This window comes from Vanacampus margaritifer, chromosome 16, assembly GCF_051991255.1.
Source record: "Vanacampus margaritifer isolate UIUO_Vmar chromosome 16, RoL_Vmar_1.0, whole genome shotgun sequence".
Taxonomy (NCBI): domain Eukaryota; kingdom Metazoa; phylum Chordata; class Actinopteri; order Syngnathiformes; family Syngnathidae; genus Vanacampus; species Vanacampus margaritifer.
The window spans coordinates 19,128,823-19,147,702 of NC_135447.1; positions in this window are offsets into that span (position 1 = coordinate 19,128,823).

Genomic DNA, 18,880 nt, shown 5'->3' on the forward strand with positions numbered 1-18,880 from the left:
GTTATGTACTCCGGTTATGTATTTCTGGACTAAAGTCTTAGAAAAACTTTCCGCTATTTTGGACTGTAGGATACCTTTATCTCAGAACTTGTGTTTGCTAGGTGACCTAACAACAACTGACTTACCACATAAACAATTTCAATCTACACTTGTAGCCTTTACTATCGCTAAAAAAACAATTCTTGTTAACTGGAAAAATAAACAAACTCTGAATATCGACCAATGGTCTAACCTCCTCATAAATCACATTTTAATGGAAAAAATATCTGCCTCAAATAAAAACCAAATATCAAAATTTATAGAAACATGGTCTACGTATATAGAATTTTTTAACCTAATTCTGGTTACTTAATTCTGTCTGTTAGCGAGAGCCACTACATCGTGATAACTTACATTGATGTTTCTGCATTTGGCAATTTATTATTATATTATATTATTAGTATGGGATTTTTTTTTAATGGGCTTTAGGTGAACGGATGAATACACACACACACGCACGCACGCACGCACATGCTCACCCACATACAAAAAATGTATATATATGTATATATATTTAAAAAAAAAAAGAGAAAGAAAAAAACCCCTTTTTTTTAAAAAAAGGAGAGCAATGATGATGTCAAATCGAATGAACAATACTGAGCTCTCCTGGAGAAAAGAGAGAAGAAGAAAAAAAAGATATTATCGTTAACTTGGCTTTCATGATTTGACATTATCGAGTTTTAATACTATCTCTAAATGGGGGGGGGGGGAAACGGCTCAATTGATTGGCTGAAAAGTGGGAGGAAGTGATGAAAGTTTTCATTTGGCGAATGAGCGTGCATAGACGGAAGAGGATGAAGTGGTACGTCTTCATTCTGCAAATCAGCGGGCAGGATTCAGTCACGTGACTCGATGGAGCCACCTGTGAGGAAGACGGGAGAAGTGACAACATGGAATCGTAGTATCGTATTAGTGACTAATAAACTTAGCAAGACTTAAGTCCATGTCCCGAGCCTGAAAATTATTTGGGGTTGACAAGACCAAAATAACGTGTGCTGAAAAACGCTCTCCGTGAAAAGCAAAAGCTAAAGATAAGATAAGTAAAGCAGCCGAACACAATCAGAAAAGCCTCACTGCATTGAGCTAACACACACTGTAATTGACAAAGCACGTAAACATTGGCAATGCCTCACAAACGCCGCCGTTATGCAAGCAAGTAAAAGTTGACCGGATGTTCCAATCCATATTGGCTTAATATTCAGTTTTTACACGCTTGTACTCCACATCATAGCTACATTTGCGACTATATCACGTGTATTATGTGCAGGACAACTTCAGAAATTGCCTGTCAAAAGATTCCGGCTGCATTTGTTGCATTATAATATATGCAGGATGCTGGCTCTTTCTTACTATTATATATATTTTATATATATTTGTTCCATCACCATCAAATCAACATATATATAAAAATATATAAAGGTCCCACCTGCCCCCATTCTGACTGCTGTAGTAAACAGCTTTTGTCGTGATTTCTGTAGTATTTGGCAGTGGCGCACCAGTACTTAGTGCAGATTAAAATGTGATGATGGAAATATGGTGTTGTAAAAGGCGCTATATAAAAAATAGTCCATTTACCATTTGCCAGATCTGTTATTATGGAATAATAAAGACATTTAATTGACAAAGATTCAGAAAAATCAATGAAAACACCTCATATAGCCTCGAAATAATAATAAAGCTTTCATTGATAAATGTTGCCGTAGAATATTGTTGTAAAATGTTTTGCAGAAGATGTATTGAACAAATTAAAATATAAACAAGGGTTGTTCAAAAACGCTGTCATTAATTATTCTGTGAAGCAAGTGCAGATTTACAAGATTTTTCTTTCTTTCTGTAGAATATCGTCGTTATCGAGTTTTTCGAAAAAAATCGAGATATTTTATTTTGTCCCATATCGCCCACCCCTAGTGTCTAGTATTGAAAGGCCGAAATACCCACTGATTCAAACGAACACTACTTATGATCTGGTTTGGCAAGTGAGTGGTATTGCTGTCCTCCCCATGTCAAAATGCAGTTCCCATACTTTCAAAGCGTACCTCATGTGACCACCATCTATTGGCACAATGGATAATTTACCATCATCTTGTGTTTAATGATTCATAGTGAAATGCAGTTTTGTAAAGTTCCAGGGCTTTATTTATAAAAAGGCATATCACTGTTTTTATAAGTTTATAGAAACAAACTTTGCATTTGTTCACTGTTTTTGTAGTTATATAGCAATAGCTTGCATTTGATGTTATATTATAGTAATATTAAGTTTAATATACTGTTTCTTTTTCTGCCTATACCTAAATGTTAGTAAAATTAATATTGTTGTGTGCTAAGGTGAATGGTTTAATAATGTTGTACAGATGTTTTCTATTGATAACAAGAAGACGTTTAAATTGAAATGTACAAGCAATACATTGATGCTTCATAATCATGGAATCAATTTCAGCTCAAAACTTTAATCGGCAGATCCGTTCGGGAAAGGAGGAACTTGCTGTACAATACTTCGAGCTGATTGTACGATGTGGCATCTTGTGCACGTTTGTTTTGACCAATCATGGCAACGGAAGAAAATGTCATCTTCGGTCTCGTCTTAAAAATCCTGAACATCTTTACCAGATCAAAATATACAAAGCACTTCTTGCTGTTCAACATTGAACAAGGAAACTAGTGAGTAATTTTGCAATAACAGAATTAATTGCAGCGTCCATTTGTCTATGTTAGGTTTGTTTGTTTGTTTTCCCTGGCGTCAACGCTTCCTGGTTTCGTCAGAGTTGCATGTCCCGCCCTAAACAATGCCTGATTGATTGTGAACGTATCAGCGGGAGCAGTATAAGATGTATTCTCGTAGTATTTGTGAACAAATACCACGAGAATTCAGCTTGCTGGCAAGGTTTCGCCTATATGACGTCACGCGGCGCATTCGGTTTGTCACATAATTTAAAACTGCTGACTAAAGGACCCAAAGATTAGTAAACTGCTTATTCACACGTTTAAATGTCATTAGGCGCATCCATTCATGATACAGTATATGAATAAGCAAATCAGGGCTGGACTGACCATCTGGCATACATGGCAGATTCCTGGTGGGCCGGCATCTTTTGGGGGCCGATGCGGTACTATTTCATTGTTGTTTTGCTCCACTTGAGGAGTCGGGCCGGGCCAGGTCAATGGGCTTAAGTCAAAATGTCAGGGCTGTTTTGTTTGTGACAGTCCAGCACTGCACCATATGGACACATAACACACTGTTTACTCACTCTCTGCTCCTAGGGATGTTTGATACCACTTTTCTTCAGACCGATATCAGTAAAAGTACTCAACTCTTGAGCAGTCATCAGTACCATTACCAAGTGCTGATACCACGAGTACATTTAAAATGTAAATTTTCCCCCAAAACAATGACAGATAATGTTTAAAGTAAGACCTATATATTCCAATGTACCATTTTCCCTTAAAATTGCAAGAAATTAATGGCAATTTTTTATTCTTCTAATGTCTAGTACCTTGAGTTGTTTAAGTGTATACATTGGCACCTTTTTACATTTTAAAATAACTAATTTAATAAATGCTGTTTTATCCAAAAGTAACTTACACAATTATAGCGTTTCAAATAATTTTGTTTTAATATTTTTTATTAATTTAAACATTATGGATAAATGATTGTCCGACTCCTACTACACAGTGCACAAGCTACACTCCAACTTCAAGTTTTTGACAACATAGATAAATAAATAAATATATTATTATAAATATATATTATTATAAATTCTGTTTTCGGTCCAAAAGGAACTTACATAATTATAGTGTTTCTATTTTTTTTTTTAAATTGGTCTTAATATTTTTAAATGCTTAAACATTTTCTTGTTTTGTACCAAAACATAAATAATTGTTTGAATAATCGTGATTTCAATTATTGCCAAAATAATAGTGATTATTATTTTTTCCATAATCGAGCAGCCCTAGCCCTCTAAACCACTTTATGTGGCCACAGCTGCCCTTGGGCAGACTGACAGAAGTGTGGCTGCCAGTGTGCGCCTACGGCCCCTCCGACCATCACACAAAATTTGCACTATCCATATACTAGTGTGAGTGACACTGGAGACAATGTGTGTGAATTGTCTTGCCCAAGGACACACCGACACATGACTTGGGGATAGCGGGAATCGAACAGCCGACATTCCGTTTACTGGACGGCTGTCTCTACCCCTGATCGACGGCCATTATCTTGAACCGATGCTCTCTTAATATAAGCTCTGTGTTGTGTCCATCTCATCGCAGCGTCAACTCCCACGGAGAATGGAGATCAGATAGGGGGGTCCAGCATCAAGGACAGGGAAGACATTAAAAGGTGACATTTTACTCAACACAGCAGATGCTGCCAATCTGTCTTTCCTTGGCGCCGTCTTCAGCACTCCTATCACTTTTTCTCTCTGCCTTCCTATCGGCTCTTTCTTGTGCCTTTGCTTTCCTACTCTTTCTGATTCTGCTTCCCCCTCCAACCTTCCCGCTCCCTCTGTTCACCATCCCCCCCGCCCTGGGCTGTGCTGACAAGGCAGAGAGGAACCGGCGTAATAAAAGGAAGCACTAATGAAAGGTTAGCGGGTTCAGTGCACTCGCATACCTTTGGCGGACAAGTGGATGTGAGGTAATTTACTGTATTCCAAGTGTTTCACGTTTTGACTGGGGGATGGTGGGGGCAGCGGTTGTCAAAAGGTTGCAAGAAAGGTCACTAGGTCACCACCTCTGGGCTGAGATTCTGTACATCTTTTTTTTTTTCTCTTGGGAGAGCTCAGTATTGATCATTTGACATGTCATCATTGTATGTGGATGTGTGTTTGTGCGTGTGTGTGCGTGTGTGCGTGCGTGCGTGCGTGCAAAAAAAAAAATCCCATACCGTTCACCTAAACCGAACACTTCAAAATCCAGCCAGAGTCGTGGGGCCGCCAGGAGACCCGAAGAGGGACCAAAGAAAAGAAAGAAAAGCGAAGCCCAGCACCGACCAGACACCACCCACCGGGCCACTAACCAGAGTCCTTCACCAACTCCGGTGTGCACACAGACAGGGGACTGCACCACTGCTCCATACTGCGCCCCCCCCCCAGTTGTGTGGTGCATTAAAATTGGAGGGGAGCTGCAGGACGGAGACGGTGTCTCCACCCTACCCCACTCCCCCCCAAAGTGTGTTATGTGCCCTCTATGTCTAAAATGTATTGTGCAAAACTAGTGCAGTGAGTTAAGAGGAGCGACCAGCTGGGCCCCCCCCAACCGGGCGGGGGCGGGAGGCGCACCCGCCCACCAAACCCCCATCCACCCCACCGGGACCCAGGCGGGCATTTGGGACCAGCCCGGCGGGGCTCGCCCCCCGGATACTGGGGCCCGCCCGAAGTGCCCGGAGGCCCACCGGAGCGGGGCGGGCACAACACCAATCACGCCCGCCCTCCCGGCCCCCGGAGCGCCGAGACCCGGGCCACGGATGGAACCCCCGGCCCAGGGGAGGAGGAGGGGACGGGGGAAGGAGACGACAGGAAGGGCAGGAGGCAGCGGCAGGGCCGCAGAGAGAGGGGAAGAGGAGGAGGAAGGGCGACGAGGGAGAAGGGACAGGGAGGCGCAGGACGGGCGGGGAGAGGCGAAGAGGGAGAGGAAGCAAGGGGGAGGGAGAGGGAACCACGGGGCACCCCGGCGGCCCACAGGCCCCGAACTGCGTCGCCGGGCCCAGAGCGACGGACCGCGCCGGGGTGGCGCTGCCCCGCGCCGGGGTGGCGCCGCCCCGAACACCAGGGAGAGCCCCGCAACACAGCACCCCCCACGAGACCCAGGGAACGACCAAGACGCAGCCGCCACCCAGCAGCCAACAGAGGGGCAGACCCGCCCACGCCCAGCCAGGGGGGGACAGCACCTGTAGAGTTAGTCCCCTGGCATGCAGTGAATCCGAATATTAGCCCTTAGTGCCCATTGGAGGTGAATCTGCTCGATCCTGTTGGCAGCAACTGGGTTCCTGACTATAAAAACACAACCATTAGTTACAAACTGCCAAATGCAGAGACATCAATGTAAGTTATCACGATGTGGTGGCTCTCGCTAACAGGCAGAATTAAATAACCAGAATTAGGTTAAAATATTCTATATACGTAGACAATATTTCTATGAATTTTGATATTTGTTTTTTATTTGAGGCCGATATTTTTTCCATTAAAATGTGATTAATGAGGAGGTTAGACCCTTGGTCGATATTCAGAGTTTGTTTATTTTTCCAGTTAACAAGAATTTTTTTTTTTGCGATAGTAAGGGCTACAAGTGTAGATTGAAATTGTTTATGTGGTAGGTCAGTTGTTAGGTCACCTAGCAAACACAAGTTTGGAGATAAAGGTATCCTACAGTCCAAGATAGCGGAAAGTTTTTCTAAGACTTTAGTCCAAAAATACATAACCGGAGTGCATAACCATAAAGCATGAAAATAAGTGTCTGTAGTGTTTTGTAAACACTGGAGACAAATGTCAGAGTCGGAGAGTCCCATTTTCTTCATCATATATTGAGTAATGTATGTTCTATGGATAATTTTATATTGGATAAGTTGTAAATTTGTGTGTTTTGTCATTTTAAATGCATTTTCATAAACTTGAATCCAAAAGTCAGATTCCGGAGCTATAGACAAGTCTGTCTCCCATTTTAAGATGGGTAAAGACATTTTATCCGTATATGAAAGTAACTTATATATTTTTGAAAGTTTTTTTGTTGTTGTCGGAGAAAGCTTGGTAATATCTTTAGCTAAAACAGGCGGTTGGAGCGTACCCTGAAGTGTTGGAATTTGTTTCTTTATCATATTTTTAACTTGCAGATAATGTAAAAAATTTCCATTTGTTATTTTGTATTTTTGGAGCAAGGATGTACATATATGATATAAACATATTATCTGAGAAGAGATGGTGGAGCAATTCGTTTCTGCTCCTACACACCTAAATAAAACGATTGGTTGTTAATTCGAAAGTCGGGGTTATGCCATAGGGGAGAAAGCCCACAGGGCTCCACTTGGGCTTTTGTAATTTCTAATGCCTTCCACCAAGCAGTCAGGGTGGCGGAAATCATTGGGTTTTTAAAACAATTATGTCGCTTAATTGATGTTGTAATAAAGAGTAAATCTAGAAGTCTGAGGTTATTACAATCCTTCTATTCTAGTTCCAGCCAACAGTTAGTATCTCTGTTGGGTTGTGCCCATAGAACGATATAATGTAGCTGGTTGGCTATATAGTAGTACATAAAATTTGGTGCCTCTAGACCACCTTTGGATTTACTTTTCTGAAGAGTAGATAGACTAATCTTTGCTTTTTTTTTATTCCAGTAAAATTTTGTAACGGCTGAGTCCACCAACTGAAACCAGTTAGCCGTAGGTTTAAATGGAATCATTGAGAAAAAATAGTTTATTTTAGGTAAAACTTTCATTTTAATGGTGGCTATTCGTCCTATTAAAGAAATAGGAAGATTATTCCAGCGTTCCAAGTCACTATGAATGTTATCCAGAAGTGGAGAAAAGTTTAAATGAATTAAATCAGTTAATTTGGGTGAGATTTTTATGCCTATTTTAAATTACCTATAGGAAATGAGTAGTGTGGGTCCTGGCTTGCAGGGTTCCATGAATTTTCTGTAATAGGTAGAAGTGTTGATTTTGTCCAGTTAATAGAATAATCTGATAACTGTGTGAATTTAGTTATTAAGTTAAATACTTCCCCTAACGAAATCGCCGGGTTTTCTAAATAAAGTAAAATATCATCGGCATATAGATTACTATTGTTATTATTATTATTATTATTATTATTGAGATTCTGTACATCACCGGAGTCAGAGAACACAGGAATACGAACGGTCAGAGGTTCAGCGGTGGCAAATCCAGGTCCAGAAAGTAAAAACCCTGCCACAGTTTGGCTTTAGCCCCAGGTGCTTGTTTGCCTGCTAGGGAGCTAGCTAGCTAGCACAAGGGGCTAAAGCCAAACTTTGGCAGAGCTTTTACTTTCTGGACCTGGATTTGCCACCTTTGCCAGAGGTGTTGTCTCCATCTCATCTATGAAAGAACATGTCGGCATTTGGACTCAAAATAGAGGTCAAACTAACCACAGCAGGTATAGGCCCCAAGGTGTAACTGAGGTTTAAAATGATATTTTTACACTGTGAAGGGCGTAATACATGATGGATCATATTTAATTCAGACTGTCAAAAAATAAATTACTGTGTTTAATTAAGCTTCTCAAGAACGACTGTTGCTGTACTGAATGAAATTTATGCTAGTAATATATGCCAAGATCCCATGGCAGCCGTTCTTACCAACATTCAAGGAATAGTGCTTTAAAAAGTGTTGGTCATAAAAGAAAAAATCAAGTGGATATGTTTCAGTATTGTAAATAAACCCATTTGGAGCCACAGGAGATTAACCCATTAGACTTTGTTACCTGCGTTAGTTAAAATGTATGGCAATTGAATCAGAGCCAGTCAATAGTGAGGGGAATGGACGCAGAAATTAAAAGTGGGGACACTGCCATCTACAGAAGCAATGTAGAACCGCAAAAGGAAAGTCCATTCTTGTCGTTTTTTGCAATGTGGCATCAATCTAAGAGTGTAAATAAATACAAGGCCTCAATTGCCGATATTATTCCAACTACCGCTCCAAGGGGGTAGAAAAGTGGAAAACCTACACTCTGAAAGAAAGGGGCTTCTATATATATATATATCTATACACAGTATATATATATAAAGAAGCCCCTTTCTTTCAACATATATATATATCTATATACAGTATATATAAAGAAGCCCCTTTCTTTCAAAGTATATACTGTATATGTCTATATACAGTATATATAAAGAAGCCCCTTTCTTTCAAAGTATATACTGTATATGTCTATATACAGTATATATAAAGAAGCCCCTTTCTTTCAAAGTGTAGGTTTTCCACTTTTCTACCCCCATGGCAACATACATTCTATTAGATTGATACCACACTGCAAAAAACAACAGTAGAAAATTTAAGAAAAAAAAATATCGTAAAATGAGAAAATAATTACTTAAAATAAGCAAAATTAAGAACATTTTACTTAAATTTACCTAGTACATAAAATTTGGTGCCTCTAGTCCACCTTTGGATTTACTTTTCTGAAGAGTAGATAGACTAATCTTTGCTTTTTTTTTTATTCCAGTAAAATTTTGTAACGGCTGAGTCCAACAACTGGAACCAGTTAGCCGTAGGTTTAAATGGAATCATTGAGAAAAAAATAGTTTATTTTAGGTAAAACTTTCACTTTAATGGTGGCTATTCGTCCTATTAAAGAAATAGGAAGATTATTCCAGCGTTCCAAGTCACTATGAATGTTATCCAGAAGTGGAGAAAAGTTTAAATGAATTAAATCAGTTAATTTGGGTGAGATTTTTATGCCTAAGTATTTTAAATTACCTATAGGAAATGAGTAGTGTGGGTCCTGGCTTGGAGGGTTCCATGAATTTTCTGTAATAGGTAGAAGTGTTGATTTTGCCCAGTTAATAGAATAATCTGATAACTGTGAGAATTTAGTTATTAAGTTAAATACTTCCCCTAACGAAATCGCCGGGTTTTCTCAATAAAGTAAAATATCATCGGCATATAGATTACTATTGTTTTTATTATTATTATTATTATTATTGAGATTCTGTACATCACAAAGTCCATTCTTGCCGTTTTTTGCAATGTGGTATCAATCTAAGAGTGTAAATAAATACAAGGCCTCAATTGCCGATATTATTCCAACTACCGCTCCAAGGGGGTAGAAAAGTGGAAAACCTACACTCTGAAAGAAAGGGGCTTCTATATATATATATCTATACACACTATATATATATATAAAGAAGCCCCTTTCTTTCAACGTATATATATATCTATATACAGTATATATAAAGAAGCCCCTTTCTTTCAAAGTATATACTGTATATGTCTATATACAGTATATATAAAGAAGCCCCTTTCTTTCAAAGTGTAGGTTTTCCACTTTTCTACCCCCATGGCAACATACATTCTATTAGATTGATACCACACTGCAAAAAACAACAGTAGAAAATTTAAGAAAAAAAAATATCGTAAAATGAGAAAATAATTACTTAAAATAAGCAAAATTAAGAACATTTTACTTAAATTTACCTAGTACATAAAATTTGGTGCCTCTAGTCCACCTTTGGATTTACTTTTCTGAAGAGTAGATAGACTAATCTTTGCTTTTTTTTTTATTCCAGTAAAATTTTGTAACGGCTGAGTCCAACAACTGGAACCAGTTAGCCGTAGGTTTAAATGGAATCATTGAGAAAAAATAATTTATTTTAGGTAAAACTTTCACTTTAATGGTGGCTATTCGTCCTATTAAAGAAATAGGAAGATTATTCCAGCGTTCCAAGTCACTATGAATGTTATCCAGAAGTGGAGAAAAGTTTAAATGAATTAAATCAGTTAATTTGGGTGAGAATTTTATGCCTAAGTATTTTAAATTACCTATAGGAAATGAGTAGTGTGGGTCCTGGCTTGGAGGGTTCCATGAATTTTCTGTAATAGGTAGAAGTGTTGATTTTGCCCAGTTAATAGAATAATCTGATAACTGTGAGAATTTAGTTATTAAGTTAAATACTTCCCCTAACGAAATCGCCGGGTTTTCTAAATAAAGTAAAATATCATCGGCATATAGATTACTATTGTTTTTATTATTATTATTATTATTGAGATTCTGTACATCACAAAGTCCATTCTTAGGGTAGAAAAGTGGAAAACCTACACTCTGAAAGAAAGGGGCTTCTATATATATATATATATCTATACACAGTATATATATATAAAGAAGCCCCTTTCTTTGAACATATATATCTATATACAGTATATATAAAGAAGCCCCTTTCTTTCAAAGTATATACTGTATATGTCTATATACAGTATATATAAAGAAGCCCCTTTCTTTCAAAGTGTAGGTTTTCCACTTTTCTACCCCCATGGCAACATACATTCTATTAGATTGATACCACACTGCAAAAAACAACAGTAGAAAATTTAAGAAAAAAAAATATCGTAAAATGAGAAAATAATTACTTAAAATAAGCAAAATTAAGAACATTTTACTTAAATTTACCTGTAAGATTTTGAAAAATAAGAAAATAATGCAAGGCCCATATCAACCGCAGTGGTCTTTAAAAAAAAATTTTTTAGACTAAAAACAAGTAATGTTGACTTTTTCAAGCTGTAATAAATAGAACTTCTTTCTTAAATTACATAAGTATTTTTTTTACGCTTCGATAACTTCACCTGAGTGTCAAGCATAGAGGTAACACATCCCATTTTTCTCCAGGCAGAGATTGAACTCACAACCTACAAGTCTGAGGGTAGGCACTTTACCACTAGACCACTAAGCTGGTACTAGAACAAGGAAAAATTAGCTTAGTACATACAAACGAAACTACCCAGTTAAGCTATATTGCACTTTTGTCTGAGTGCTTTCATACTGGTAATACCCCCCCCCCCCTTTTATCTTATTACTAGATTATGCAAAATCTTAAAATAAGAAAATTCAATTTATGAAACCCCCGTTTAGGGCCATTGATGTTGGTTGGTTGTCATCTTAAAATGTGGAAAATGCTCGTTTTAAGGCCCACAGTACTTAGAACTGTCTGTTAACACTCAAGGCCAAGACTGCTTGATTAATCAAGATAATTTACTTATAAGTATCTTAAAATAAGCACAATGATCTTGTCTGACAATTTCATTTTAAGTAAAAATAACTTGTCAAAGCAAAATAAGCTAATTTAGGTTACATTTAAGAAATTATATCTTACATAAGATTTCAGTTTTTGCAGTGCAGTGTTATATAAAAACAATGCAAATATGTTTGAATGATCCAATTCCTCTTTTTTAAAGCTGCAAAATTCTGTTTGGAGGTTAATACACTGCAGCCAGTACAGGCTGTCCGCAAAAAAACCTACATCTCAAGGTACCATGCCCGAAACTGGCCCCAAGATTCATGGGGCTCTACCTGATCTCCAAGTCCATAGGTCCTGCGGCCGTACGCCTTCGTCTGCCTCGATCCCTCCGCGTCCACCCCACATTCCACGTCAGTCAGGTGAAGCCGGTCCGGGACAGCCCCATGATCCCAACGGAACCAGCATCGCCTCCCCCGGAAATGGTGGAAGGCGGCCCTGTTTACAAGGTCAGGAAGCTGCTGGATGTTCGTAACCGGGGTCGTGGAAAACAATATTTGGTGGATTAGGAGGTTTACGGCCCCGGAGAACGGCAATGAGTTCCCTTTCGATTCATAGTGGACCCTTCGCTTATCGAGGATTTTTACCGGGAATGTCCCGACCTGCCTGGGCCGTCGGGAGTTGGCCGTATATATATATATATATATATATATATATATATATATATATATATATTAGTGTTGTACAGATACCAATACTGGTATCAGCAGAGGCCCCGATACTGCATTAAAATAACGACCACAGGAAGAAGCAGATTGTGTTTGAATTATGGTAGATACTAGTGTGGTGGATCTGGCATGCATGAAAACCTCCACCAAAGAGGGGAGCCGTCGACCCCAGCCAGGACAGAGCAAGCACAACCCCCGGGCCCCGCAGGGGCCACCGGCCGGAGAGCAAACCCAGGAGCCCCCCCACCCCAACACGGCCCGTTCCCCAAGCCCAATGCAGCAGAACAGGGCACGGCAAGCCCACCAGGCACGCCACCAGCCCACAGCCCCCTCTCCCCCAAGGGTCTTTTTCTGGCTTTAATAAAAGTTTAATTGCTGCTGTGTTCATGTGTGGACGTATGTAACCATTTGTTTTAATATATGTTACTACTCTTATCTAACATATCTTTATATTCAGTAGATAACTCAGGTATATTTAAGCTACTGAGGAAGGCCTCAATATGCTCAGGGTTAGGTTTGTTAGTTTCTGAGTATAGATTGCGATAATAATTATAAAAAATTTGATAAAAAATTCTTCTGGTGATTGTATGCATTCACCAGTTGTCCCTTTAATAGCCGTTATAAGAGATTTTTCCCGATTGCGTTGAAGTTGGTTTGCAAGAAATTTACCTGATTTGTTATATTCAAAGTTGTTGTATCAATTGTTGTATTATAAACTTGTCTTTTTAGACAACATATTGTCTAACTGTATTTTTGTATCTTGTAAGTCAGTCCATATTTGGTTATTTGGGTTTATTGCGTATTTATCCGTCAGTTGCATAATTTTACCTTCCAAGTCTTTTTCAAATTTTTTATCCTGTTTCTTTTTATAAGATGAATATGATATAATTTTACCTCTAATTACCGCTTTCCCAGCTTCCCAGAGAATAAATGGAGATAGGGCTGGAGAGTCATTTATTTCCAAAAAGTCTGCCCACTCTCTTCTTATAATTTTGTCAAACTCTGCGTCATTTGGCAGTGAGATGTTAAAACGCCATGTCGAGGGTGGTTTAAAGGTATAATCCACTTGTAGGGTAAGGGAGACTGGTGCATGGTCGCTAATGATGATGTATTTTTGTACCAATTTTATCAGCAATATAATTCTTAGTAAGAAAAAAAATCAATTATTGAAAAAGACGAGTGCACCGCGGAAAAGAAGGTAAATTCCTTCTTAGTTGGGTTTTTAAGTCTCTAGCTGTCGACGAGGCCAAAATCATCCATAAATTACTTGAGTAGATTCTAATCGCCCTATACATGTTGTACTATTAGAATGATCTATTAATGAATTTAAGACTGTTAAAGTCTCCTCCAATAATAATAGAAGAGTTCGCTACTAAATCAAACAGCTGTGAGAAAAATTCATGGAAAAAGGCCGGATCATCAATATTAGGGGCATATAAATGACCAAATGTATATATTTTATTAAATATTGTCACCTGAATAATAATGTATCGGCCCTCTGGGTCTGTTACTGTATTATTTAGAATAAAGAATAAATTATTTTGTATGAGTATACAGACTCCTCTTTGTCTACTGTTATAAGGGGCAGAGTACACTTGACTAAAATTCTTGTCAATGAGTAATTTTTCTTCAGATTTTTGTGGTGGGTTTCTTGTAGGAGAAAAATATCTGCTTTTAATTTTAAGAGATGGTCTAAAAATGTTATTCTTTTTGCCTGTGAGGGAGCGCCACACAATCCAGGAGATGAGAACTAATTTATGCATACAAACAATATAAACTCAGTCCTGTGTATATATCTGTATAGGCTACTTGTTAATATTGGCATGTTACAGGATGGAATCAAAGTGGTTAGGTGGTTTATGTGATTTGTGTGAAATGAGATGTGACGTGTAAATGAATATAACAGTGAAAAAACGGGGAGGGAGGTGGATGTGAAGGAAATTGGCAGGGGATTAAACATGTAACAATATACCAGTAAATGGTAACCTAAGCGAGATTTTTTGTTTAAATATATTTTAGATATAGTTATGTATTAATATTGGCATGTTACAGGATGGAATCAAAGTGGTTAGGTGGTTTATGTGATTTGTGTGAAATGAGATGTGACGTGTAAATGAATATAACAGTGAAAAAACGGGGAGGGAGGTGGATGTGAAGGAAATTGGCAGGGGATTAAACATGTAACAATATACCAGTAAATGGTAACCTAAGCGAGATTTTTTGTTTAAATATATTTTAGATATAGTTATGTATTAATATTATATTTGTAATATAGCCTATACATACTAAGTATTCACATTTTAGGTTTTATAACCACATATATATGTATACATCTAATAATCAAACAAAGTTCAGTTCCACCAATGCCAATTAGAACAGCCAGGGAGTGGAGTTGGGGTTCTGGAGTAGTTGGCCATCGATGTATAGCTTATCAACGACCATCGTAGTCCGTTTACCCTCCTGCCTATTTTGTCTCATTATGGGAAACATCTTTCATCTTTTGCCGCTCATTAATTTCTCTCGGGAATTGCTCATCCATCCCGAAAGAGGTCCCTTTAAACTCCCGTCCTTTACTTTTCACAAATTATTTCTGTTTAAAATGCTCAAACTTAGTCTCCTTTTTAATCGTCTCCAATTCGGCTGAAACAGCCGCGAGTGAAGAGCGTAACTCGGCATTATCTCGTTGGAGGTCACTTACCTGTTGGCCGACGAATTCTAAACTCACCTTTAATTCCTTGACGTCCTTGCGGATGAGGCAGAGGTCATCTCGTTTTTTGTTTATGGAATCCAACATACTGTCCGAAATGTCCGTAGTACCTAGATCATCCATGTCCGTCGCTGAGTAATTTTTTTCTCTTTTTGGAAGGTTTCTCGTAGGAAGGATTCTCCATCGCACAGCTGTAAAAGTATCCGTCGATGAAACGTTCGAGGTCCTCCGCGCTGGGTGTTATTCCAAATTGGCCGTATGAAAGAGAGAAGACAAAAGCCAAGTTATATGGTGGTTAAATTCGGATTTGGTTTAGCAAAATAGAGCTAGTTCTTTCTTACCAGCAGGGCGCCGCCATGTTGGGTATTCCCGGTCTCGCTGTAGGTCTCGCGATAGTCACAGCATTACGCGATAGGGCCGAGAGGGTTATCGTAAAGAGCCATTGCGTTCCAGCCACTTTCGGCTGCCAGGGTGCGAAACCGGATGGCATAGTCGCTGACAGACTCCCTCCCTTGCCGAAGATTGCTCAGCTCTCAAGCCTTCTCTTGATCCGTATTGACGGGATCAAAGACTGTATGAAGGGCGGTACGAAAGTCGGAGGCGGTCTGGCAGGTCAGAGAGTTCCTTGCCCATTCCGTGGTGGCCCATGCCCTGGCTTATCCGGTCAGATGAGAAATCATGAAGGCCACACGGGAACGTTCCGTGGGGAAGACCTGTGGGGAATGTTCAAAGTGGATCTCGCAGTCGGTCAGGAAGGCCTGGCATTGCCTGAGCTCTCCGGAGTAGTGTTCCGGTGAAGCCAACCTCAAGCCCAGTCCGGCAAGCGAGGAAGTCGGAGCGGAGGGTCCATCCGGTAGTTCCGGTTGTGCGGCGGGTACAGTGGAGCCACGCAGATGACTCACCAGTTCCTGTACTTGGACAGAAATCTCGGCCATTTGGGTGGCCATGACATGCTGGAACTCCCCCTGGCGTGACAGGCGTGCCTCCTGATTCTGTGGGCTGTGGCTCAAGGGCTGTGGCTCAAGGGCTGTGGCTCAAGGGCTGTGGCTCAAGGGCTGTGGGAACGCTTCCATGCATGGCGTGTGACACTTCACTACTGGGTAGGTGGCTGATGCAGTCTATTTATTAGGTGGGTAATTGGAGACAGGTGGAAGCAATCAGGAACTGGAACAGGGACTGAGCATGGCAGGAGGAAGGGCAAGTGACCTGGAGTGAGAGTGGTGGTTAGTTCTTTCAAAATAAAACCAGAAATGGATGGCCAAAATAAGAGCAACACAGGCTTGCTTACTGCGGCGTGACATACAAATATATATATATATATATATATATATATATATATATATATATATATATATATATATATATATATATATATGTTCATGTTCACTGCATGCCGAGCTAAGCTATCCTATTGGCCCTTGAATGCTCTGAACCAATGGCAGGACAGCTTTTTCATGTTGAGAAAAAACAACTTAGGTATCTTAGGCAAAGCTGGGTATCGGAAGCGGTATCGGGGGCCAAAAAACGGTATCGGAACAACACTAATATATATATATATACCGATATATATATATATATATATATATATATATATATATATATACACACGCACACACACACACACACTGCTCAGCATAAATAAGTACACCCCTACGAAAAATAACACTTTAAACAATATGTCAATGAAATCAAAAACAATTTTCAAAATATTGACAAGACTAAATTTGTATAACATCTGTTTAACAGATAACATGAAAGTAAGGTTAATAATATACATTAGAGAACAGAATTTTCTGTTTTATTCAATATTAGGGTGATGCAAAAATGAGTACACCCCACTGAAAGTCTAAGTACAAGTACAAAAAGCCCAAATTTTAGACTACAAACGTTTACAGCTGAGTCTAATTATTCATTACACAGGTGTCAAGCAGACTGTTGACTATAAATGAGTGGTACTTGAAGAAAACACTTCACCATTTCATGCTGTTAGCAATGGCACCACACAGAAGAGAAATGTCACAGGACCTGAGAAAGAAAATCATTTATTTGCACAACAAAGGCGATGGCTACAAGAAGATCAGCAAAGCTTTACTCATCAGCCAGAATACTGTAGGAAAAGTGGTTGAATTTTTAAAAAAAGATGGAACTACAACCATCTCACAGAGACGTCAAGGTTGTCCACGGATGTTAACAATTACGATACGATACGATGCGATACGATACGATGCGATACGATACGATACGATACGATACGATATACTTTTATCTTCCCGTGGGGAACTTTTTCCTGGACTCCGTCCAGCTGCAGTTTACAGTAAGGAAAAAACAACAGAATAGAAAGAGATAAAATCAAAATTAAATAAGAAGTGCAGCAGTAGTTTACAGTAAGAAAAACAACAGAATAGAGAGAGATGATTAAAATAAATAATACACACACACACACCTCTATATATATATTGCACCACTTAGTTAATGTCGGTTATTAAGCAATTTGATGGATGTCGGCAGGAATGAGTTCTTGTAGCGGTTCAGCCTGGTTCTGGGGGCCCTGAATCTCCTGCCGGAAGGCAGTAGCTGGAACTCATGATGCAGAATGTGAGTCGGGTCAGTAACTATTTTCTGTGCCAGTCTGGTGACGGACTGCTCATAAAGCATCTGTAGGGAAGGATGATTCCTGACCCCCATGATCTTCATGGCAGTCCGCACCAGACCGGCAATCTGTGACCTTGACTGCACAGTCAGGTTGCCGTACCAGGCTGCAATGCCGTATCTGATGATACTTTCCAATGCAGCCCGGTAGAACAACAGCATGATCCTCTGCTCCACTCCATAGACCCTCAGTCTGCGTAGGAAATAGAGACGCTGTTGGAGTTTGGAGCAGAGACTTCCAACGTGTACCCTCCAGCTGAGTGTGTTGTCAATGTGGACCCCCAGATACCTGTATGAACCCACCTGGCTGATGTGATTGCCTTTAATGACGACTGGCCCGTGGTCACCAACAGTTTTTGGATCAAATATCACCTCCTCTGTCTTCCCCACATTGAGCACAAGATGATTCCTGTCACACCACTGGACAAATTTCTCTATTTCTGAGAAATAGTCCAGTGGGCTACCGCCGGCCTGCAGCAAGCTGACGATAGCTGTGTCATCAGAGAACTTAATGATAAAGTTCTCAGGGTGTGATGTCACACAATCATTTGTGTACAATGTGAAGAGGACCGGGGAGCTGACGCAGCCCTGTGGGGCGCCTGTGCTTATCAATCTGTGTTCCGAGAGGGAGCTGTTGACCCTGACTTGCTGTGTGCGCTGTGTCAGGAAGGAGTGATACCACCTCGAGATGTACGGGTTCACATTCATCTCCGTCAGTTTACCCAAAAGCAGGTGCGGCTGCATTGTGTTGAACGCTGAGCTAAAGGCAACGAACAACACACGTGCATAAGCTTTAGGGACGTCCAGATGTTTGCTGACCAGATGTGTGATGCTGTTGATAGCATCGTCAGTGCCGCGACCCCGCTTGTAGGCAAACTGAAGGGAGTCTAAGTGTGCATCCACCTCCCCCCTGAGCCGAGTCACCATCAGCTTCTCGAAACACTTCATAACAATGGAACAGGACAGAACAGGGGTGATTACTGATTTTTTCCAGAGACTGGGAATGGAGTGTGAGTCCAATTCAACAGAATTTAACAGCAGCGTCTTCTGATGAGAAGGGTAGAAGAAAATCGACATCTAAGTTCAC